Genomic DNA, 23,733 nt, shown 5'->3' on the forward strand with positions numbered 1-23,733 from the left:
AGCAGTTCCATCCTAAACTGATTCTGTCTGCAAGGCACGTGTCGGCTTTGGAATGTGGACACTAGTCCCAAAAAAAAGTCTCTCCCATAGCAGGAATTGAACCAGTCAACCAGGAATACTAACTAAGTCTTTCTCCACATGGTGTAAGCAGTACAGTAAACAGCAAGACAGGTGTAAAAAAAAAAAAAAAAAAAAAGAGTGTTTTGCTTTGAATACAAAACATAAACATTACAAGAGCTAAAACACGCTACATGGTCAAGGTTTTTGGCACGTCAGTTGAATAATTTGAAGATCATGAGTTTTTTGCTCACAAGTGCCATCCTCCTTTTCTCAAGAGATTTTGTCACTAACTCTGAACTTTCCAATTCAGTTCTAAACTGTTTCCGATTAGAAAGAACATGGGAGCCCTAATGACTGACAGGACACATGGCTTGTTGAGTCCCTTGACACTTTTGTGTAAAACTGTGTAGTTGAAAAAGGCTTAAGCTATGAAACAAAAGGAAATCTTTTGCAAAAGTCATAATGCATCGCCAATGTTAAGTATTTTTGTTGCAAAGTGAAAATCTACCAGAAACATTTTTGATTGAAAAACACGCGTCAGTCTTTGAATGGTGGCAGTAGCTAAGATAAAGGTGCATTCCCATACCGGGAGTCGAACCCGGGCCACCTGGGTGAGAACCAGGAATCCTAACCGCTAGACCATATGGGAAAAGATGCGCTAACGTCTCAGTGACATTATGAAAAAAATAAGTTTTCTGCTATGCACAATAAACTTCTGCAGATCTGCAGGTGCAACTTGCTTCGTTAGCGCAGTAGGTAGTGCGTCAGTCTCGTAATCTGAAGGTTGTGAGTTTGAGCCTCACACGGGGCACTGTTCCCTCCTTTTCTCGAGAGATTTTGTCACCAACTTAGAACTTTTCCATTCAATTCTACGTTTTCCATTAGAAAGGAAATGGGAATCCAAATAACTTACAGGACCCATGAGTTGTTGAGTCTCTTGACACTTTGGTGTAAAAAGGGGTGGTTGAGAATGAGTTGAGCTACGAATCCAAATTGAATCTTGCGTGAAGGGTCAGAATGAAGTGCCAAAACGCGGGCGTTCAGCATTTTTGCCTGAAAAAAACAAATCCTACCTGAAATACGTTTGTTTTAAAAACACACGTCAGTCTTTGAATGTTGGCAACGGTGTAGAAAAGGATGCGTTTCCATACCGGGAGTCGAACCCAGGCCACCTGGGTGAAAACCAGGAATCCTAAGCGCTAGACCATACGGGAGAAGATGTACTGCCAGCTCACTTACAATATGAAAAAAAAGAGGTGTACTGCTTTGCACAAGCAACTTCCGCAGATTATTACATGCATCTTGCCTCGTTAGCGCAGCAGGTAGCGCGTCAGTCTCGTAATCTGAAGGTCGTGAGTTCGATTCTCACATGGGGCACTGGTACCTTGTTTCCGTAACTGATTTTGCCACTATCTTGGCTAGAGAGTCACAGCTCTTTTCCATTCAGTAACAAAACATCACCAATTGATGGAAGGGGAGCTCCAATGACAGACAGGGATAAAGGCTTGTTGAGTCCCTTAACACCCAGGAATTAAAAGTGAGAGATATGAATGGTTTGAGATATGACATCAAATAAGCTTTTGCGCAAATAAATATCCAAAAAATCTGGTGGTCTGCATTTTTGGCAGCAAAGAGCAGTTCCAACCTAAACTGATTCTGTCTGCAAGGCACGTGTCGGCTTTGGAATGTGGACACTAGTCCCAAAAAAAAGTCTCTCCCATAGCAGGAATTGAACCAGTCAAATAGGAATACTAACTAAGTCTTTCTCCACATGGTGTAAGCAGTACAGTAAACAGCAAGACAGGTGTAAAAAAAAAAAAAAAAAAAAAAGAGTGTTTTGCTTTGAATACAAAACATAAACATTACAAGAGCTAAAACACGCTACATGGTCAAGGTTTTTGGCACGTCAGTTGAATAATTTGAAGATCATGAGTTTTTTGCTCACAAGTGCCATCCTCCTTTTCTCAAGAGATTTTGTCACTAACTCTGAACTTTCCAATTCAGTTCTAAACTGTTTCCGATTAGAAAGAACATGGGAGCCCTAATGACTGACAGGACACATGGCTTGTTGAGTCCCTTGACACTTTTGTGTAAAACTGTGTAGTTGAAAAAGGCTTAAGCTATGAAACAAAAGGAAATCTTTTGCAAAAGTCATAATGCATCGCCAATGTTAAGTATTTTTGTTGCAAAGTGAAAATCTACCAGAAACATTTTTGATTGAAAAACACGCGTCAGTCTTTGAATGGTGGCAGTAGCTAAGATAAAGGTGCATTCCCATACCGGGAGTCGAACCCGGGCCACCTGGGTGAGAACCAGGAATCCTAACCGCTAGACCATATGGGAAAAGATGCGCTAACGTCTCAGTGACATTATGAAAAAAATAAGTTTTCTGCTATGCACAATAAACTTCTGCAGATCTGCAGGTGCAACTTGCTTCGTTAGCGCAGTAGGTAGTGCGTCAGTCTCGTAATCTGAAGGTTGTGAGTTTGAGCCTCACACGGGGCACTGTTCCCTCCTTTTCTCGAGAGATTTTGTCACCAACTTAGAACTTTTCCATTCAATTCTACGTTTTCCATTAGAAAGGAAATGGGAATCCAAATAACTTACAGGACCCATGAGTTGTTGAGTCTCTTGACACTTTGGTGTAAAAAGGGGTGGTTGAGAATGAGTTGAGCTACGAATCCAAATTGAATCTTGCGTGAAGGGTCAGAATGAAGTGCCAAAACGCGGGCGTTCAGCATTTTTGCCTGAAAAAAACAAATCCTACCTGAAATACGTTTGTTTTAAAAACACACGTCAGTCTTTGAATGTTGGCAACGGTGTAGAAAAGGATGCGTTTCCATACCGGGAGTCGAACCCAGGCCACCTGGGTGAAAACCAGGAATCCTAAGCGCTAGACCATACGGGAGAAGATGTACTGCCAGCTCACTTACAATATGAAAAAAAAGAGGTGTACTGCTTTGCACAAGCAACTTCCGCAGATTATTACATGCATCTTGCCTCGTTAGCGCAGCAGGTAGCGCGTCAGTCTCGTAATCTGAAGGTCGTGAGTTCGATTCTCACATGGGGCACTGGTACCTTGTTTCCGTAACTGATTTTGCCACTATCTTGGCTAGAGAGTCACAGCTCTTTTCCATTCAGTAACAAAACATCACCAATTGATGGAAGGGGAGCTCCAATGACAGACAGGGATAAAGGCTTGTTGAGTCCCTTAACACCCAGGAATTAAAAGTGAGAGATATGAATGGTTTGAGATATGACATCAAATAAGCTTTTGTGCAAATAAATATCCAAAAAATCTGGTGGTCTGCATTTTTGGCAGCAAAGAGCAGTTCCATCCTAAACTGATTCTGTCTGCAAGGCACGTGTCGGCTTTGGAATGTGGACACTAGTCCCAAAAAAAAGTCTCTCCCATAGCAGGAATTGAACCAGTCAACCAGGAATACTAACTAAGTCTTTCTCCACATGGTGTAAGCAGTACAGTAAACAGCAAGACAGGTGTAAAAAAAAAAAAAAAAAAAAAGAGTGTTTTGCTTTGAATACAAAACATAAACATTACAAGAGCTAAAACACGCTACATGGTCAAGGTTTTTGGCACGTCAGTTGAATAATTTGAAGATCATGAGTTTTTTGCTCACAAGTGCCATCCTCCTTTTCTCAAGAGATTTTGTCACTAACTCTGAACTTTCCAATTCAGTTCTAAACTGTTTCCGATTAGAAAGAACATGGGAGCCCTAATGACTGACAGGACACATGGCTTGTTGAGTCCCTTGACACTTTTGTGTAAAACTGTGTAGTTGAAAAAGGCTTAAGCTATGAAACAAAAGGAAATCTTTTGCAAAAGTCATAATGCATCGCCAATGTTAAGTATTTTTGTTGCAAAGTGAAAATCTACCAGAAACATTTTTGATTGAAAAACACGCGTCAGTCTTTGAATGGTGGCAGTAGCTAAGATAAAGGTGCATTCCCATACCGGGAGTCGAACCCGGGCCACCTGGGTGAGAACCAGGAATCCTAACCGCTAGACCATATGGGAAAAGATGCGCTAACGTCTCAGTGACATTATGAAAAAAATAAGTTTTCTGCTATGCACAATAAACTTCTGCAGATCTGCAGGTGCAACTTGCTTCGTTAGCGCAGTAGGTAGTGCGTCAGTCTCGTAATCTGAAGGTTGTGAGTTTGAGCCTCACACGGGGCACTGTTCCCTCCTTTTCTCGAGAGATTTTGTCACCAACTTAGAACTTTTCCATTCAATTCTACGTTTTCCATTAGAAAGGAAATGGGAATCCAAATAACTTACAGGACCCATGAGTTGTTGAGTCTCTTGACACTTTGGTGTAAAAAGGGGTGGTTGAGAATGAGTTGAGCTACGAATCCAAATTGAATCTTGCGTGAAGGGTCAGAATGAAGTGCCAAAACGCGGGCGTTCAGCATTTTTGCCTGAAAAAAACAAATCCTACCTGAAATACGTTTGTTTTAAAAACACACGTCAGTCTTTGAATGTTGGCAACGGTGCAGAAAAGGATGCGTTTCCATACCGGGAGTCGAACCCAGGCCACCTGGGTGAAAACCAGGAATCCTAAGCGCTAGACCATACGGGAGAAGATTTACTGCCAGCTCACTTACAATATGAAAAAAAAGAGGTGTACTGCTTTGCACAAGCAACTTCCGCAGATTATTACATGCATCTTGCCTCGTTAGCGCAGCAGGTAGCGCGTCAGTCTCGTAATCTGAAGGTCGTGAGTTCGATTCTCACATGGGGCACTGGTACCTTGTTTCCGTAACTGATTTTGCCACTATCTTGGCTAGAGAGTCACAGCTCTTTTCCATTCAGTAACAAAACATCACCAATTGATGGAAGGGGAGCTCCAATGACAGACAGGGATAAAGGCTTGTTGAGTCCCTTAACACCCAGGAATTAAAAGTGAGAGATATGAATGGTTTGAGATATGACATCAAATAAGCTTTTGTGCAAATAAATATCCAAAAAATCTGGTGGTCTGCATTTTTGGCAGCAAAGAGCAGTTCCATCCTAAACTGATTCTGTCTGCAAGGCACGTGTCGGCTTTGGAATGTGGACACTAGTCCCAAAAAAAAGTCTCTCCCATAGCAGGAATTGAACCAGTCAACCAGGAATACTAACTAAGTCTTTCTCCACATGGTGTAAGCAGTACAGTAAACAGCAAGACAGGTGTAAAAAAAAAAAAAAAAAAAAAGAGTGTTTTGCTTTGAATACAAAACATAAACATTACAAGAGCTAAAACACGCTACATGGTCAAGGTTTTTGGCACGTCAGTTGAATAATTTGAAGATCATGAGTTTTTTGCTCACAAGTGCCATCCTCCTTTTCTCAAGAGATTTTGTCACTAACTCTGAACTTTCCAATTCAGTTCTAAACTGTTTCCGATTAGAAAGAACATGGGAGCCCTAATGACTGACAGGACACATGGCTTGTTGAGTCCCTTGACACTTTTGTGTAAAACTGTGTAGTTGAAAAAGGCTTAAGCTATGAAACAAAAGGAAATCTTTTGCAAAAGTCATAATGCATCGCCAATGTTAAGTATTTTTGTTGCAAAGTGAAAATCTACCAGAAACATTTTTGATTGAAAAACACGCGTCAGTCTTTGAATGGTGGCAGTAGCTAAGATAAAGGTGCATTCCCATACCGGGAGTCGAACCCGGGCCACCTGGGTGAGAACCAGGAATCCTAACCGCTAGACCATATGGGAAAAGATGCGCTAACGTCTCAGTGACATTATGAAAAAAATAAGTTTTCTGCTATGCACAATAAACTTCTGCAGATCTGCAGGTGCAACTTGCTTCGTTAGCGCAGTAGGTAGTGCGTCAGTCTCGTAATCTGAAGGTTGTGAGTTTGAGCCTCACACGGGGCACTGTTCCCTCCTTTTCTCGAGAGATTTTGTCACCAACTTAGAACTTTTCCATTCAATTCTACGTTTTCCATTAGAAAGGAAATGGGAATCCAAATAACTTACAGGACCCATGAGTTGTTGAGTCTCTTGACACTTTGGTGTAAAAAGGGGTGGTTGAGAATGAGTTGAGCTACGAATCCAAATTGAATCTTGCGTGAAGGGTCAGAATGAAGTGCCAAAACGCGGGCGTTCAGCATTTTTGCCTGAAAAAAACAAATCCTACCTGAAATACGTTTGTTTTAAAAACACACGTCAGTCTTTGAATGTTGGCAACGGTGTAGAAAAGGATGCGTTTCCATACCGGGAGTCGAACCCAGGCCACCTGGGTGAAAACCAGGAATCCTAAGCGCTAGACCATACGGGAGAAGATGTACTGCCAGCTCACTTACAATATGAAAAAAAAGAGGTGTACTGCTTTGCACAAGCAACTTCCGCAGATTATTACATGCATCTTGCCTCGTTAGCGCAGCAGGTAGCGCGTCAGTCTCGTAATCTGAAGGTCGTGAGTTCGATTCTCACATGGGGCACTGGTACCTTGTTTCCGTAACTGATTTTGCCACTATCTTGGCTAGAGAGTCACAGCTCTTTTCCATTCAGTAACAAAACATCACCAATTGATGGAAGGGGAGCTCCAATGACAGACAGGGATAAAGGCTTGTTGAGTCCCTTAACACCCAGGAATTAAAAGTGAGAGATATGAATGGTTTGAGATATGACATCAAATAAGCTTTTGCGCAAATAAATATCCAAAAAATCTGGTGGTCTGCATTTTTGGCAGCAAAGAGCAGTTCCAACCTAAACTGATTCTGTCTGCAAGGCACGTGTCGGCTTTGGAATGTGGACACTAGTCCCAAAAAAAAGTCTCTCCCATAGCAGGAATTGAACCAGTCAAATAGGAATACTAACTAAGTCTTTCTCCACATGGTGTAAGCAGTACAGTAAACAGCAAGACAGGTGTAAAAAAAAAAAAAAAAAAAAAAGAGTGTTTTGCTTTGAATACAAAACATAAACATTACAAGAGCTAAAACACGCTACATGGTCAAGGTTTTTGGCACGTCAGTTGAATAATTTGAAGATCATGAGTTTTTTGCTCACAAGTGCCATCCTCCTTTTCTCAAGAGATTTTGTCACTAACTCTGAACTTTCCAATTCAGTTCTAAACTGTTTCCGATTAGAAAGAACATGGGAGCCCTAATGACTGACAGGACACATGGCTTGTTGAGTCCCTTGACACTTTTGTGTAAAACTGTGTAGTTGAAAAAGGCTTAAGCTATGAAACAAAAGGAAATCTTTTGCAAAAGTCATAATGCATCGCCAATGTTAAGTATTTTTGTTGCAAAGTGAAAATCTACCAGAAACATTTTTGATTGAAAAACACGCGTCAGTCTTTGAATGGTGGCAGTAGCTAAGATAAAGGTGCATTCCCATACCGGGAGTCGAACCCGGGCCACCTGGGTGAGAACCAGGAATCCTAACCGCTAGACCATATGGGAAAAGATGCGCTAACGTCTCAGTGACATTATGAAAAAAATAAGTTTTCTGCTATGCACAATAAACTTCTGCAGATCTGCAGGTGCAACTTGCTTCGTTAGCGCAGTAGGTAGTGCGTCAGTCTCGTAATCTGAAGGTTGTGAGTTTGAGCCTCACACGGGGCACTGTTCCCTCCTTTTCTCGAGAGATTTTGTCACCAACTTAGAACTTTTCCATTCAATTCTACGTTTTCCATTAGAAAGGAAATGGGAATCCAAATAACTTACAGGACCCATGAGTTGTTGAGTCTCTTGACACTTTGGTGTAAAAAGGGGTGGTTGAGAATGAGTTGAGCTACGAATCCAAATTGAATCTTGCGTGAAGGGTCAGAATGAAGTGCCAAAACGCGGGCGTTCAGCATTTTTGCCTGAAAAAAACAAATCCTACCTGAAATACGTTTGTTTTAAAAACACACGTCAGTCTTTGAATGTTGGCAACGGTGCAGAAAAGGATGCGTTTCCATACCGGGAGTCGAACCCAGGCCACCTGGGTGAAAACCAGGAATCCTAAGCGCTAGACCATACGGGAGAAGATTTACTGCCAGCTCACTTACAATATGAAAAAAAAGAGGTGTACTGCTTTGCACAAGCAACTTCCGCAGATTATTACATGCATCTTGCCTCGTTAGCGCAGCAGGTAGCGCGTCAGTCTCGTAATCTGAAGGTCGTGAGTTCGATTCTCACATGGGGCACTGGTACCTTGTTTCCGTAACTGATTTTGCCACTATCTTGGCTAGAGAGTCACAGCTCTTTTCCATTCAGTAACAAAACATCACCAATTGATGGAAGGGGAGCTCCAATGACAGACAGGGATAAAGGCTTGTTGAGTCCCTTAACACCCAGGAATTAAAAGTGAGAGATATGAATGGTTTGAGATATGACATCAAATAAGCTTTTGTGCAAATAAATATCCAAAAAATCTGGTGGTCTGCATTTTTGGCAGCAAAGAGCAGTTCCAACCTAAACTGATTCTGTCTGCAAGGCACGTGTCGGCTTTGGAATGTGGACACTAGTCCCAAAAAAAAGTCTCTCCCATAGCAGGAATTGAACCAGTCAACCAGGAATACTAACTAAGTCTTTCTCCACATGGTGTAAGCAGTACAGTAAACAGCAAGACAGGTGTAAAAAAAAAAAAAAAAAAAAAGAGTGTTTTGCTTTGAATACAAAACATAAACATTACAAGAGCTAAAACACGCTACATGGTCAAGGTTTTTGGCACGTCAGTTGAATAATTTGAAGATCATGAGTTTTTTGCTCACAAGTGCCATCCTCCTTTTCTCAAGAGATTTTGTCACTAACTCTGAACTTTCCAATTCAGTTCTAAACTGTTTCCGATTAGAAAGAACATGGGAGCCCTAATGACTGACAGGACACATGGCTTGTTGAGTCCCTTGACACTTTTGTGTAAAACTGTGTAGTTGAAAAAGGCTTAAGCTATGAAACAAAAGGAAATCTTTTGCAAAAGTCATAATGCATCGCCAATGTTAAGTATTTTTGTTGCAAAGTGAAAATCTACCAGAAACATTTTTGATTGAAAAACACGCGTCAGTCTTTGAATGGTGGCAGTAGCTAAGATAAAGGTGCATTCCCATACCAGGAGTCGAACCCGGGCCACCTGGGTGAGAACCAGGAATCCTAACCGCTAGACCATATGGGAAAAGATGCGCTAACGTCTCAGTGACATTATGAAAAAAATAAGTTTTCTGCTATGCACAATAAACTTCTGCAGATCTGCAGGTGCAACTTGCTTCGTTAGCGCAGTAGGTAGTGCGTCAGTCTCGTAATCTGAAGGTTGTGAGTTTGAGCCTCACACGGGGCACTGTTCCCTCCTTTTCTCGAGAGATTTTGTCACCAACTTAGAACTTTTCCATTCAATTCTACGTTTTCCATTAGAAAGGAAATGGGAATCCAAATAACTTACAGGACCCATGAGTTGTTGAGTCTCTTGACACTTTGGTGTAAAAAGGGGTGGTTGAGAATGAGTTGAGCTACGAATCCAAATTGAATCTTGCGTGAAGGGTCAGAATGAAGTGCCAAAACGCGGGCGTTCAGCATTTTTGCCTGAAAAAAACAAATCCTACCTGAAATACGTTTGTTTTAAAAACACACGTCAGTCTTTGAATGTTGGCAACGGTGCAGAAAAGGATGCGTTTCCATACCGGGAGTCGAACCCAGGCCACCTGGGTGAAAACCAGGAATCCTAAGCGCTAGACCATACGGGAGAAGATTTACTGCCAGCTCACTTACAATATGAAAAAAAAGAGGTGTACTGCTTTGCACAAGCAACTTCCGCAGATTATTACATGCATCTTGCCTCGTTAGCGCAGCAGGTAGCGCGTCAGTCTCGTAATCTGAAGGTCGTGAGTTCGATTCTCACATGGGGCACTGGTACCTTGTTTCCGTAACTGATTTTGCCACTATCTTGGCTAGAGAGTCACAGCTCTTTTCCATTCAGTAACAAAACATCACCAATTGATGGAAGGGGAGCTCCAATGACAGACAGGGATAAAGGCTTGTTGAGTCCCTTAACACCCAGGAATTAAAAGTGAGAGATATGAATGGTTTGAGATATGACATCAAATAAGCTTTTGTGCAAATAAATATCCAAAAAATCTGGTGGTCTGCATTTTTGGCAGCAAAGAGCAGTTCCATCCTAAACTGATTCTGTCTGCAAGGCACGTGTCGGCTTTGGAATGTGGACACTAGTCCCAAAAAAAAGTCTCTCCCATAGCAGGAATTGAACCAGTCAACCAGGAATACTAACTAAGTCTTTCTCCACATGGTGTAAGCAGTACAGTAAACAGCAAGACAGGTGTAAAAAAAAAAAAAAAAAAAAAAGAGTGTTTTGCTTTGAATACAAAACATAAACATTACAAGAGCTAAAACACGCTACATGGTCAAGGTTTTTGGCACGTCAGTTGAATAATTTGAAGATCATGAGTTTTTTGCTCACAAGTGCCATCCTCCTTTTCTCAAGAGATTTTGTCACTAACTCTGAACTTTCCAATTCAGTTCTAAACTGTTTCCGATTAGAAAGAACATGGGAGCCCTAATGACTGACAGGACACATGGCTTGTTGAGTCCCTTGACACTTTTGTGTAAAACTGTGTAGTTGAAAAAGGCTTAAGCTATGAAACAAAAGGAAATCTTTTGCAAAAGTCATAATGCATCGCCAATGTTAAGTATTTTTGTTGCAAAGTGAAAATCTACCAGAAACATTTTTGATTGAAAAACACGCGTCAGTCTTTGAATGGTGGCAGTAGCTAAGATAAAGGTGCATTCCCATACCGGGAGTCGAACCCGGGCCACCTGGGTGAGAACCAGGAATCCTAACCGCTAGACCATATGGGAAAAGATGCGCTAACGTCTCAGTGACATTATGAAAAAAATAAGTTTTCTGCTATGCACAATAAACTTCTGCAGATCTGCAGGTGCAACTTGCTTCGTTAGCGCAGTAGGTAGTGCGTCAGTCTCGTAATCTGAAGGTTGTGAGTTTGAGCCTCACACGGGGCACTGTTCCCTCCTTTTCTCGAGAGATTTTGTCACCAACTTAGAACTTTTCCATTCAATTCTACGTTTTCCATTAGAAAGGAAATGGGAATCCAAATAACTTACAGGACCCATGAGTTGTTGAGTCTCTTGACACTTTGGTGTAAAAAGGGGTGGTTGAGAATGAGTTGAGCTACGAATCCAAATTGAATCTTGCGTGAAGGGTCAGAATGAAGTGCCAAAACGCGGGCGTTCAGCATTTTTGCCTGAAAAAAACAAATCCTACCTGAAATACGTTTGTTTTAAAAACACACGTCAGTCTTTGAATGTTGGCAACGGTGTAGAAAAGGATGCGTTTCCATACCGGGAGTCGAACCCAGGCCACCTGGGTGAAAACCAGGAATCCTAAGCGCTAGACCATACGGGAGAAGATGTACTGCCAGCTCACTTACAATATGAAAAAAAAGAGGTGTACTGCTTTGCACAAGCAACTTCCGCAGATTATTACATGCATCTTGCCTCGTTAGCGCAGCAGGTAGCGCGTCAGTCTCGTAATCTGAAGGTCGTGAGTTCGATTCTCACATGGGGCACTGGTACCTTGTTTCCGTAACTGATTTTGCCACTATCTTGGCTAGAGAGTCACAGCTCTTTTCCATTCAGTAACAAAACATCACCAATTGATGGAAGGGGAGCTCCAATGACAGACAGGGATAAAGGCTTGTTGAGTCCCTTAACACCCAGGAATTAAAAGTGAGAGATATGAATGGTTTGAGATATGACATCAAATAAGCTTTTGTGCAAATAAATATCCAAAAAATCTGGTGGTCTGCATTTTTGGCAGCAAAGAGCAGTTCCATCCTAAACTGATTCTGTCTGCAAGGCACGTGTCGGCTTTGGAATGTGGACACTAGTCCCAAAAAAAAGTCTCTCCCATAGCAGGAATTGAACCAGTCAACCAGGAATACTAACTAAGTCTTTCTCCACATGGTGTAAGCAGTACAGTAAACAGCAAGACAGGTGTAAAAAAAAAAAAAAAAAAAAAGAGTGTTTTGCTTTGAATACAAAACATAAACATTACAAGAGCTAAAACACGCTACATGGTCAAGGTTTTTGGCACGTCAGTTGAATAATTTGAAGATCATGAGTTTTTTGCTCACAAGTGCCATCCTCCTTTTCTCAAGAGATTTTGTCACTAACTCTGAACTTTCCAATTCAGTTCTAAACTGTTTCCGATTAGAAAGAACATGGGAGCCCTAATGACTGACAGGACACATGGCTTGTTGAGTCCCTTGACACTTTTGTGTAAAACTGTGTAGTTGAAAAAGGCTTAAGCTATGAAACAAAAGGAAATCTTTTGCAAAAGTCATAATGCATCGCCAATGTTAAGTATTTTTGTTGCAAAGTGAAAATCTACCAGAAACATTTTTGATTGAAAAACACGCGTCAGTCTTTGAATGGTGGCAGTAGCTAAGATAAAGGTGCATTCCCATACCGGGAGTCGAACCCGGGCCACCTGGGTGAGAACCAGGAATCCTAACCGCTAGACCATATGGGAAAAGATGCGCTAACGTCTCAGTGACATTATGAAAAAAATAAGTTTTCTGCTATGCACAATAAACTTCTGCAGATCTGCAGGTGCAACTTGCTTCGTTAGCGCAGTAGGTAGTGCGTCAGTCTCGTAATCTGAAGGTTGTGAGTTTGAGCCTCACACGGGGCACTGTTCCCTCCTTTTCTCGAGAGATTTTGTCACCAACTTAGAACTTTTCCATTCAATTCTACGTTTTCCATTAGAAAGGAAATGGGAATCCAAATAACTTACAGGACCCATGAGTTGTTGAGTCTCTTGACACTTTGGTGTAAAAAGGGGTGGTTGAGAATGAGTTGAGCTACGAATCCAAATTGAATCTTGCGTGAAGGGTCAGAATGAAGTGCCAAAACGCGGGCGTTCAGCATTTTTGCCTGAAAAAAACAAATCCTACCTGAAATACGTTTGTTTTAAAAACACACGTCAGTCTTTGAATGTTGGCAACGGTGCAGAAAAGGATGCGTTTCCATACCGGGAGTCGAACCCAGGCCACCTGGGTGAAAACCAGGAATCCTAAGCGCTAGACCATACGGGAGAAGATTTACTGCCAGCTCACTTACAATATGAAAAAAAAGAGGTGTACTGCTTTGCACAAGCAACTTCCGCAGATTATTACATGCATCTTGCCTCGTTAGCGCAGCAGGTAGCGCGTCAGTCTCGTAATCTGAAGGTCGTGAGTTCGATTCTCACATGGGGCACTGGTACCTTGTTTCCGTAACTGATTTTGCCACTATCTTGGCTAGAGAGTCACAGCTCTTTTCCATTCAGTAACAAAACATCACCAATTGATGGAAGGGGAGCTCCAATGACAGACAGGGATAAAGGCTTGTTGAGTCCCTTAACACCCAGGAATTAAAAGTGAGAGATATGAATGGTTTGAGATATGACATCAAATAAGCTTTTGTGCAAATAAATATCCAAAAAATCTGGTGGTCTGCATTTTTGGCAGCAAAGAGCAGTTCCATCCTAAACTGATTCTGTCTGCAAGGCACGTGTCGGCTTTGGAATGTGGACACTAGTCCCAAAAAAAAGTCTCTCCCATAGCAGGAATTGAACCAGTCAACCAGGAATACTAACTAAGTCTTTCTCCACATGGTGTAAGCAGTACAGTAAACAGCAAGACAGGTGTAAAAAAAAAAAAAAAAAAAAAGAGTGTTTTGCTTTGAATACAAAACATAAACATTACAAGAGCTAAAACACGCTACATGGTCAAGGTTTTTGGCACGTCAGTTGAATAATTTGAAGATCATGAGTTTTTTGCTCACAAGTGCCATCCTCCTTTTCTCAAGAGATTTTGTCACTAACTCTGAACTTTCCAATTCAGTTCTAAACTGTTTCCGATTAGAAAGAACATGGGAGCCCTAATGACTGACAGGACACATGGCTTGTTGAGTCCCTTGACACTTTTGTGTAAAACTGTGTAGTTGAAAAAGGCTTAAGCTATGAAACAAAAGGAAATCTTTTGCAAAAGTCATAATGCATCGCCAATGTTAAGTATTTTTGTTGCAAAGTGAAAATCTACCAGAAACATTTTTGATTGAAAAACACGCGTCAGTCTTTGAATGGTGGCAGTAGCTAAGATAAAGGTGCATTCCCATACCGGGAGTCGAACCCGGGCCACCTGGGTGAGAACCAGGAATCCTAACCGCTAGACCATATGGGAAAAGATGCGCTAACGTCTCAGTGACATTATGAAAAAAATAAGTTTTCTGCTATGCACAATAAACTTCTGCAGATCTGCAGGTGCAACTTGCTTCGTTAGCGCAGTAGGTAGTGCGTCAGTCTCGTAATCTGAAGGTTGTGAGTTTGAGCCTCACACGGGGCACTGTTCCCTCCTTTTCTCGAGAGATTTTGTCACCAACTTAGAACTTTTCCATTCAATTCTACGTTTTCCATTAGAAAGGAAATGGGAATCCAAATAACTTACAGGACCCATGAGTTGTTGAGTCTCTTGACACTTTGGTGTAAAAAGGGGTGGTTGAGAATGAGTTGAGCTACGAATCCAAATTGAATCTTGCGTGAAGGGTCAGAATGAAGTGCCAAAACGCGGGCGTTCAGCATTTTTGCCTGAAAAAAACAAATCCTACCTGAAATACGTTTGTTTTAAAAACACACGTCAGTCTTTGAATGTTGGCAACGGTGTAGAAAAGGATGCGTTTCCATACCGGGAGTCGAACCCAGGCCACCTGGGTGAAAACCAGGAATCCTAAGCGCTAGACCATACGGGAGAAGATGTACTGCCAGCTCACTTACAATATGAAAAAAAAGAGGTGTACTGCTTTGCACAAGCAACTTCCGCAGATTATTACATGCATCTTGCCTCGTTAGCGCAGCAGGTAGCGCGTCAGTCTCGTAATCTGAAGGTCGTGAGTTCGATTCTCACATGGGGCACTGGTACCTTGTTTCCGTAACTGATTTTGCCACTATCTTGGCTAGAGAGTCACAGCTCTTTTCCATTCAGTAACAAAACATCACCAATTGATGGAAGGGGAGCTCCAATGACAGACAGGGATAAAGGCTTGTTGAGTCCCTTAACACCCAGGAATTAAAAGTGAGAGATATGAATGGTTTGAGATATGACATCAAATAAGCTTTTGCGCAAATAAATATCCAAAAAATCTGGTGGTCTGCATTTTTGGCAGCAAAGAGCAGTTCCAACCTAAACTGATTCTGTCTGCAAGGCACGTGTCGGCTTTGGAATGTGGACACTAGTCCCAAAAAAAAGTCTCTCCCATAGCAGGAATTGAACCAGTCAAATAGGAATACTAACTAAGTCTTTCTCCACATGGTGTAAGCAGTACAGTAAACAGCAAGACAGGTGTAAAAAAAAAAAAAAAAAAAAAAGAGTGTTTTGCTTTGAATACAAAACATAAACATTACAAGAGCTAAAACACGCTACATGGTCAAGGTTTTTGGCACGTCAGTTGAATAATTTGAAGATCATGAGTTTTTTGCTCACAAGTGCCATCCTCCTTTTCTCAAGAGATTTTGTCACTAACTCTGAACTTTCCAATTCAGTTCTAAACTGTTTCCGATTAGAAAGAACATGGGAGCCCTAATGACTGACAGGACACATGGCTTGTTGAGTCCCTTGACACTTTTGTGTAAAACTGTGTAGTTGAAAAAGGCTTAAGCTATGAAACAAAAGGAAATCTTTTGCAAAAGTCATAATGCATCGCCAATGTTAAGTATTTTTGTTGCAAAGTGAAAATCTACCAGAAACATTTTTGATTGAAAAACACGCGTCAGTCTTTGAATGGTGGCAGTAGCTAAGATAAAGGTGCATTCCCATACCGGGAGTCGAACCCGGGCCACCTGGGTGAGAACCAGGAATCCTAACCGCTAGACCATATGGGAAAAGATGCGCTAACGTCTCAGTGACATTATGAAAAAAATAAGTTTTCTGCTATGCACAATAAACTTCTGCAGATCTGCAGGTGCAACTTGCTTCGTTAGCGCAGTAGGTAGTGCGTCAGTCTCGTAATCTGAAGGTTGTGAGTTTGAGCCTCACACGGGGCACTGTTCCCTCCTTTTCTCGAGAGATTTTGTCACCAACTTAGAACTTTTCCATTCAATTCTACGTTTTCCATTAGAAAGGAAATGGGAATCCAAATAACTTACAGGACCCATGAGTTGTTGAGTCTCTTGACACTTTGGTGTAAAAAGGGGTGGTTGAGAATGAGTTGAGCTACGAATCCAAATTGAATCTTGCGTGAAGGGTCAGAATGAAGTGCCAAAACGCGGGCGTTCAGCATTTTTGCCTGAAAAAAACAAATCCTACCTGAAATACGTTTGTTTTAAAAACACACGTCAGTCTTTGAATGTTGGCAACGGTGTAGAAAAGGATGCGTTTCCATACCGGGAGTCGAACCCAGGCCACCTGGGTGAAAACCAGGAATCCTAAGCGCTAGACCATACGGGAGAAGATGTACTGCCAGCTCACTTACAATATGAAAAAAAAGAGGTGTACTGCTTTGCACAAGCAACTTCCGCAGATTATTACATGCATCTTGCCTCGTTAGCGCAGCAGGTAGCGCGTCAGTCTCGTAATCTGAAGGTCGTGAGTTCGATTCTCACATGGGGCACTGGTACCTTGTTTCCGTAACTGATTTTGCCACTATCTTGGCTAGAGAGTCACAGCTCTTTTCCATTCAGTAACAAAACATCACCAATTGATGGAAGGGGAGCTCCAATGACAGACAGGGATAAAGGCTTGTTGAGTCCCTTAACACCCAGGAATTAAAAGTGAGAGATATGAATGGTTTGAGATATGACATCAAATAAGCTTTTGTGCAAATAAATATCCAAAAAATCTGGTGGTCTGCATTTTTGGCAGCAAAGAGCAGTTCCATCCTAAACTGATTCTGTCTGCAAGGCACGTGTCGGCTTTGGAATGTGGACACTAGTCCCAAAAAAAAGTCTCTCCCATAGCAGGAATTGAACCAGTCAACCAGGAATACTAACTAAGTCTTTCTCCACATGGTGTAAGCAGTACAGTAAACAGCAAGACAGGTGTAAAAAAAAAAAAAAAAAAAAAGAGTGTTTTGCTTTGAATACAAAACATAAACATTACAAGAGCTAAAACACGCTACATGGTCAAGGTTTTTGGCACGTCAGTTGAATAATTTGAAGATCATGAGTTTTTTGCTCACAAGTGCCATCCTCCTTTTCTCAAGAGATTTTGTCACTAACTCTGAACTTTCCAATTCAGTTCTAAACTGTTTCCGATTAGAAAGAACATGGGAGCCCTAATGACTGACAGGACACATGGCTTGTTGAGTCCCTTGACACTTTTGTGTAAAACTGTGTAGTTGAAAAAGGCTTAAGCTATGAAACAAAAGGAAATCTTTTGCAAAAGTCATAATGCATCGCCAATGTTAAGTATTTTTGTTGCAAAGTGAAAATCTACCAGAAACATTTTTGATTGAAAAACACGCGTCAGTCTTTGAATGGTGGCAGTAGCTAAGATAAAGGTGCATTCCCATACCGGGAGTCGAACCCGGGCCACCTGGGTGAGAACCAGGAATCCTAACCGCTAGACCATATGGGAAAAGATGCGCTAACGTCTCAGTGACATTATGAAAAAAATAAGTTTTCTGCTATGCACAATAAACTTCTGCAGATCTGCAGGTGCAACTTGCTTCGTTAGCGCAGTAGGTAGTGCGTCAGTCTCGTAATCTGAAGGTTGTGAGTTTGAGCCTCACACGGGGCACTGTTCCCTCCTTTTCTCGAGAGATTTTGTCACCAACTTAGAACTTTTCCATTCAATTCTACGTTTTCCATTAGAAAGGAAATGGGAATCCAAATAACTTACAGGACCCATGAGTTGTTGAGTCTCTTGACACTTTGGTGTAAAAAGGGGTGGTTGAGAATGAGTTGAGCTACGAATCCAAATTGAATCTTGCGTGAAGGGTCAGAATGAAGTGCCAAAACGCGGGCGTTCAGCATTTTTGCCTGAAAAAAACAAATCCTACCTGAAATACGTTTGTTTTAAAAACACACGTCAGTCTTTGAATGTTGGCAACGGTGCAGAAAAGGATGCGTTTCCATACCGGGAGTCGAACCCAGGCCACCTGGGTGAAAACCAGGAATCCTAAGCGCTAGACCATACGGGAGAAGATTTACTGCCAGCTCACTTACAATATGAAAAAAAAGAGGTGTACTGCTTTGCACAAGCAACTTCCGCAGATTATTACATGCATCTTGCCTCGTTAGCGCAGCAGGTAGCGCGTCAGTCTCGTAATCTGAAGGTCGTGAGTTCGATTCTCACATGGGGCACTGGTACCTTGTTTCCGTAACTGATTTTGCCACTATCTTGGCTAGAGAGTCACAGCTCTTTTCCATTCAGTAACAAAACATCACCAATTGATGGAAGGGGAGCTCCAATGACAGACAGGGATAAAGGCTTGTTGAGTCCCTTAACACCCAGGAATTAAAAGTGAGAGATATGAATGGTTTGAGATATGACATCAAATAAGCTTTTGTGCAAATAAATATCCAAAAAATCTGGTGGTCTGCATTTTTGGCAGCAAAGAGCAGTTCCATCCTAAACTGATTCTGTCTGCAAGGCACGTGTCGGCTTTGGAATGTGGACACTAGTCCCAAAAAAAAGTCTCTCCCATAGCAGGAATTGAACCAGTCAACCAGGAATACTAACTAAGTCTTTCTCCACATGGTGTAAGCAGTACAGTAAACAGCAAGACAGGTGTAAAAAAAAAAAAAAAAAAAAAGAGTGTTTTGCTTTGAATACAAAACATAAACATTACAAGAGCTAAAACACGCTACATGGTCAAGGTTTTTGGCACGTCAGTTGAATAATTTGAAGATCATGAGTTTTTTGCTCACAAGTGCCATCCTCCTTTTCTCAAGAGATTTTGTCACTAACTCTGAACTTTCCAATTCAGTTCTAAACTGTTTCCGATTAGAAAGAACATGGGAGCCCTAATGACTGACAGGACACATGGCTTGTTGAGTCCCTTGACACTTTTGTGTAAAACTGTGTAGTTGAAAAAGGCTTAAGCTATGAAACAAAAGGAAATCTTTTGCAAAAGTCATAATGCATCGCCAATGTTAAGTATTTTTGTTGCAAAGTGAAAATCTACCAGAAACATTTTTGATTGAAAAACACGCGTCAGTCTTTGAATGGTGGCAGTAGCTAAGATAAAGGTGCATTCCCATACCGGGAGTCGAACCCGGGCCACCTGGGTGAGAACCAGGAATCCTAACCGCTAGACCATATGGGAAAAGATGCGCTAACGTCTCAGTGACATTATGAAAAAAATAAGTTTTCTGCTATGCACAATAAACTTCTGCAGATCTGCAGGTGCAACTTGCTTCGTTAGCGCAGTAGGTAGTGCGTCAGTCTCGTAATCTGAAGGTTGTGAGTTTGAGCCTCACACGGGGCACTGTTCCCTCCTTTTCTCGAGAGATTTTGTCACCAACTTAGAACTTTTCCATTCAATTCTACGTTTTCCATTAGAAAGGAAATGGGAATCCAAATAACTTACAGGACCCATGAGTTGTTGAGTCTCTTGACACTTTGGTGTAAAAAGGGGTGGTTGAGAATGAGTTGAGCTACGAATCCAAATTGAATCTTGCGTGAAGGGTCAGAATGAAGTGCCAAAACGCGGGCGTTCAGCATTTTTGCCTGAAAAAAACAAATCCTACCTGAAATACGTTTGTTTTAAAAACACACGTCAGTCTTTGAATGTTGGCAACGGTGTAGAAAAGGATGCGTTTCCATACCGGGAGTCGAACCCAGGCCACCTGGGTGAAAACCAGGAATCCTAAGCGCTAGACCATACGGGAGAAGATGTACTGCCAGCTCACTTACAATATGAAAAAAAAGAGGTGTACTGCTTTGCACAAGCAACTTCCGCAGATTATTACATGCATCTTGCCTCGTTAGCGCAGCAGGTAGCGCGTCAGTCTCGTAATCTGAAGGTCGTGAGTTCGATTCTCACATGGGGCACTGGTACCTTGTTTCCGTAACTGATTTTGCCACTATCTTGGCTAGAGAGTCACAGCTCTTTTCCATTCAGTAACAAAACATCACCAATTGATGGAAGGGGAGCTCCAATGACAGACAGGGATAAAGGCTTGTTGAGTCCCTTAACACCCAGGAATTAAAAGTGAGAGATATGAATGGTTTGAGATATGACATCAAATAAGCTTTTGCGCAAATAAATATCCAAAAAATCTGGTGGTCTGCATTTTTGGCAGCAAAGAGCAGTTCCAACCTAAACTGATTCTGTCTGCAAGGCACGTGTCGGCTTTGGAATGTGGACACTAGTCCCAAAAAAAAGTCTCTCCCATAGCAGGAATTGAACCAGTCAAATAGGAATACTAACTAAGTCTTTCTCCACATGGTGTAAGCAGTACAGTAAACAGCAAGACAGGTGTAAAAAAAAAAAAAAAAAAAAAAGAGTGTTTTGCTTTGAATACAAAACATAAACATTACAAGAGCTAAAACACGCTACATGGTCAAGGTTTTTGGCACGTCAGTTGAATAATTTGAAGATCATGAGTTTTTTGCTCACAAGTGCCATCCTCCTTTTCTCAAGAGATTTTGTCACTAACTCTGAACTTTCCAATTCAGTTCTAAACTGTTTCCGATTAGAAAGAACATGGGAGCCCTAATGACTGACAGGACACATGGCTTGTTGAGTCCCTTGACACTTTTGTGTAAAACTGTGTAGTTGAAAAAGGCTTAAGCTATGAAACAAAAGGAAATCTTTTGCAAAAGTCATAATGCATCGCCAATGTTAAGTATTTTTGTTGCAAAGTGAAAATCTACCAGAAACATTTTTGATTGAAAAACACGCGTCAGTCTTTGAATGGTGGCAGTAGCTAAGATAAAGGTGCATTCCCATACCGGGAGTCGAACCCGGGCCACCTGGGTGAGAACCAGGAATCCTAACCGCTAGACCATATGGGAAAAGATGCGCTAACGTCTCAGTGACATTATGAAAAAAATAAGTTTTCTGCTATGCACAATAAACTTCTGCAGATCTGCAGGTGCAACTTGCTTCGTTAGCGCAGTAGGTAGTGCGTCAGTCTCGTAATCTGAAGGTTGTGAGTTTGAGCCTCACACGGGGCACTGTTCCCTCCTTTTCTCGAGAGATTTTGTCACCAACTTAGAACTTTTCCATTCAATTCTACGTTTTCCATTAGAAAGGAAATGGGAATCCAAATAACTTACAGGACCCATGAGTTGTTGAGTCTCTTGACACTTTGGTGTAAAAAGGGGTGGTTGAGAATGAGTTGAGCTACGAATCCAAATTGAATCTTGCGTGAAGGGTCAGAATGAAGTGCCAAAACGCGGGCGTTCAGCATTTTTGCCTGAAAAAAACAAATCCTACCTGAAATACGTTTGTTTTAAAAACACACGTCAGTCTTTGAATGTTGGCAACGGTGCAGAAAAGGATGCGTTTCCATACCGGGAGTCGAACCCAGGCCACCTGGGTGAAAACCAGGAATCCTAAGCGCTAGACCATACGGGAGAAGATTTACTGCCAGCTCACTTACAATATGAAAAAAAAGAGGTGTACTGCTTTGCACAAGCAACTTCCGCAGATTATTACATGCATCTTGCCTCGTTAGCGCAGCAGGTAGCGCGTCAGTCTCGTAATCTGAAGGTCGTGAGTTCGATTCTCACATGGGGCACTGGTACCTTGTTTCCGTAACTGATTTTGCCACTATCTTGGCTAGAGAGTCACAGCTCTTTTCCATTCAGTAACAAAACATCACCAATTGATGGAAGGGGAGCTCCAATGACAGACAGGGATAAAGGCTTGTTGAGTCCCTTAACACCCAGGAATTAAAAGTGAGAGATATGAATGGTTTGAGATATGACATCAAATAAGCTTTTGTGCAAATAAATATCCAAAAAATCTGGTGGTCTGCATTTTTGGCAGCAAAGAGCAGTTCCAACCTAAACTGATTCTGTCTGCAAGGCACGTGTCGGCTTTGGAATGTGGACACTAGTCCCAAAAAAAAGTCTCTCCCATAGCAGGAATTGAACCAGTCAACCAGGAATACTAACTAAGTCTTTCTCCACATGGTGTAAGCAGTACAGTAAACAGCAAGACAGGTGTAAAAAAAAAAAAAAAAAAAAAGAGTGTTTTGCTTTGAATACAAAACATAAACATTACAAGAGCTAAAACACGCTACATGGTCAAGGTTTTTGGCACGTCAGTTGAATAATTTGAAGATCATGAGTTTTTTGCTCACAAGTGCCATCCTCCTTTTCTCAAGAGATTTTGTCACTAACTCTGAACTTTCCAATTCAGTTCTAAACTGTTTCCGATTAGAAAGAACATGGGAGCCCTAATGACTGACAGGACACATGGCTTGTTGAGTCCCTTGACACTTTTGTGTAAAACTGTGTAGTTGAAAAAGGCTTAAGCTATGAAACAAAAGGAAATCTTTTGCAAAAGTCATAATGCATCGCCAATGTTAAGTATTTTTGTTGCAAAGTGAAAATCTACCAGAAACATTTTTGATTGAAAAACACGCGTCAGTCTTTGAATGGTGGCAGTAGCTAAGATAAAGGTGCATTCCCATACCAGGAGTCGAACCCGGGCCACCTGGGTGAGAACCAGGAATCCTAACCGCTAGACCATATGGGAAAAGATGCGCTAACGTCTCAGTGACATTATGAAAAAAATAAGTTTTCTGCTATGCACAATAAACTTCTGCAGATCTGCAGGTGCAACTTGCTTCGTTAGCGCAGTAGGTAGTGCGTCAGTCTCGTAATCTGAAGGTTGTGAGTTTGAGCCTCACACGGGGCACTGTTCCCTCCTTTTCTCGAGAGATTTTGTCACCAACTTAGAACTTTTCCATTCAATTCTACGTTTTCCATTAGAAAGGAAATGGGAATCCAAATAACTTACAGGACCCATGAGTTGTTGAGTCTCTTGACACTTTGGTGTAAAAAGGGGTGGTTGAGAATGAGTTGAGCTACGAATCCAAATTGAATCTTGCGTGAAGGGTCAGAATGAAGTGCCAAAACGCGGGCGTTCAGCATTTTTGCCTGAAAAAAACAAATCCTACCTGAAATACGTTTGTTTTAAAAACACACGTCAGTCTTTGAATGTTGGCAACGGTGCAGAAAAGGATGCGTTTCCATACCGGGAGTCGAACCCAGGCCACCTGGGTGAAAACCAGGAATCCTAAGCGCTAGACCATACGGGAGAAGATTTACTGCCAGCTCACTTACAATATGAAAAAAAAGAGGTGTACTGCTTTGCACAAGCAACTTCCGCAGATTATTACATGCATCTTGCCTCGTTAGCGCAGCAGGTAGCGCGTCAGTCTCGTAATCTGAAGGTCGTGAGTTCGATTCTCACATGGGGCACTGGTACCTTGTTTCCGTAACTGATTTTGCCACTATCTTGGCTAGAGAGTCACAGCTCTTTTCCATTCAGTAACAAAACATCACCAATTGATGGAAGGGGAGCTCCAATGACAGACAGGGATAAAGGCTTGTTGAGTCCCTTAACACCCAGGAATTAAAAGTGAGAGATATGAATGGTTTGAGATATGACATCAAATAAGCTTTTGTGCAAATAAATATCCAAAAAATCTGGTGGTCTGCATTTTTGGCAGCAAAGAGCAGTTCCATCCTAAACTGATTCTG

At 41.7% G+C, this 23,733-nt stretch overlaps 12 non-coding genes across 12 annotated transcripts; all 12 read right to left on the minus strand.

The window, feature by feature from the left end:
* Positions 1-637: 637 nt before the first annotated feature.
* On the minus strand, positions 638-709 carry TRNAE-CUC (transfer RNA glutamic acid (anticodon CUC)). Its single transcript has one exon. It is a non-coding gene; the product is annotated as a tRNA-Glu (tRNA).
* A 1,622-nt stretch (positions 710-2,331) lies between these two features.
* Positions 2,332-2,403, minus strand: TRNAE-CUC (transfer RNA glutamic acid (anticodon CUC)). Its single transcript has one exon. It is a non-coding gene; the product is annotated as a tRNA-Glu (tRNA).
* Positions 2,404-4,024: 1,621 nt separating this feature from the next.
* On the minus strand, positions 4,025-4,096 carry TRNAE-CUC (transfer RNA glutamic acid (anticodon CUC)). The gene has a single exon. It is a non-coding gene; the product is annotated as a tRNA-Glu (tRNA).
* A 1,621-nt stretch (positions 4,097-5,717) lies between these two features.
* TRNAE-CUC (transfer RNA glutamic acid (anticodon CUC)) lies at positions 5,718-5,789 on the minus strand. Its single transcript has one exon. It is a non-coding gene; the product is annotated as a tRNA-Glu (tRNA).
* A 1,622-nt stretch (positions 5,790-7,411) lies between these two features.
* On the minus strand, positions 7,412-7,483 carry TRNAE-CUC (transfer RNA glutamic acid (anticodon CUC)). The gene has a single exon. It is a non-coding gene; the product is annotated as a tRNA-Glu (tRNA).
* A 3,315-nt stretch (positions 7,484-10,798) lies between these two features.
* Positions 10,799-10,870, minus strand: TRNAE-CUC (transfer RNA glutamic acid (anticodon CUC)). The gene has a single exon. It is a non-coding gene; the product is annotated as a tRNA-Glu (tRNA).
* A 1,621-nt stretch (positions 10,871-12,491) lies between these two features.
* On the minus strand, positions 12,492-12,563 carry TRNAE-CUC (transfer RNA glutamic acid (anticodon CUC)). The gene has a single exon. It is a non-coding gene; the product is annotated as a tRNA-Glu (tRNA).
* A 1,621-nt stretch (positions 12,564-14,184) lies between these two features.
* Positions 14,185-14,256, minus strand: TRNAE-CUC (transfer RNA glutamic acid (anticodon CUC)). Its single transcript has one exon. It is a non-coding gene; the product is annotated as a tRNA-Glu (tRNA).
* Positions 14,257-15,878: 1,622 nt separating this feature from the next.
* TRNAE-CUC (transfer RNA glutamic acid (anticodon CUC)) lies at positions 15,879-15,950 on the minus strand. Its single transcript has one exon. It is a non-coding gene; the product is annotated as a tRNA-Glu (tRNA).
* Positions 15,951-17,571: 1,621 nt separating this feature from the next.
* TRNAE-CUC (transfer RNA glutamic acid (anticodon CUC)) lies at positions 17,572-17,643 on the minus strand. The gene has a single exon. It is a non-coding gene; the product is annotated as a tRNA-Glu (tRNA).
* A 1,621-nt stretch (positions 17,644-19,264) lies between these two features.
* Positions 19,265-19,336, minus strand: TRNAE-CUC (transfer RNA glutamic acid (anticodon CUC)). Its single transcript has one exon. It is a non-coding gene; the product is annotated as a tRNA-Glu (tRNA).
* A 1,622-nt stretch (positions 19,337-20,958) lies between these two features.
* On the minus strand, positions 20,959-21,030 carry TRNAE-CUC (transfer RNA glutamic acid (anticodon CUC)). Its single transcript has one exon. It is a non-coding gene; the product is annotated as a tRNA-Glu (tRNA).
* Positions 21,031-23,733: the final 2,703 nt, after the last annotated feature.

The sequence above is a fragment of the Phyllobates terribilis genome, unplaced genomic scaffold (genome assembly GCF_046119375.1).
Source record: "Phyllobates terribilis strain yellow unplaced genomic scaffold, ASM4611937v1 Scaffold_1042__1_contigs__length_457206, whole genome shotgun sequence".
Taxonomy (NCBI): domain Eukaryota; kingdom Metazoa; phylum Chordata; class Amphibia; order Anura; family Dendrobatidae; genus Phyllobates; species Phyllobates terribilis.